Below are 441 nucleotides of genomic sequence, written 5' to 3'. Positions count from 1 at the left end.
CCGACGAGCACCCCCGCATGCACCCTCCCCCGCTCCACCGCCGTGGACAAGCACCCCCCGCACGCTCCCCTGCTCCACCGCCGCCGCCGATGATATTTTCAAATAACAAATTTGATGATATTTTTTAAAAAATTATTACTGTTTTTATAAAAAAATATTACTATTTCATATTCATTTTTTTAAAATAATAATAATAAAGTGTAGACTACAATTGTTGTTAAACAACAATTATTATTGTTTGTATAAAAAAATATTACTGTTTCATATTCATATTCATATTCATTTTTTAAAAAATCTTACTTATGGTGCACGGGTGGCTGGTGCGCCATTGCTATCTAAAAAAACATTCTAATGGCGCACCGCCTGGGGGTGCGCCATTAGTAATCTTCCCCCATCCATACACTTCGTCCCTCCCTCATCCCTCTCCCTGTTGCCAGATCG

This window comes from Triticum dicoccoides, chromosome 3A, assembly GCF_002162155.2.
Source record: "Triticum dicoccoides isolate Atlit2015 ecotype Zavitan chromosome 3A, WEW_v2.0, whole genome shotgun sequence".
Taxonomy (NCBI): domain Eukaryota; kingdom Viridiplantae; phylum Streptophyta; class Magnoliopsida; order Poales; family Poaceae; genus Triticum; species Triticum dicoccoides.
This window is presented reverse-complemented; position numbering follows the sequence as displayed.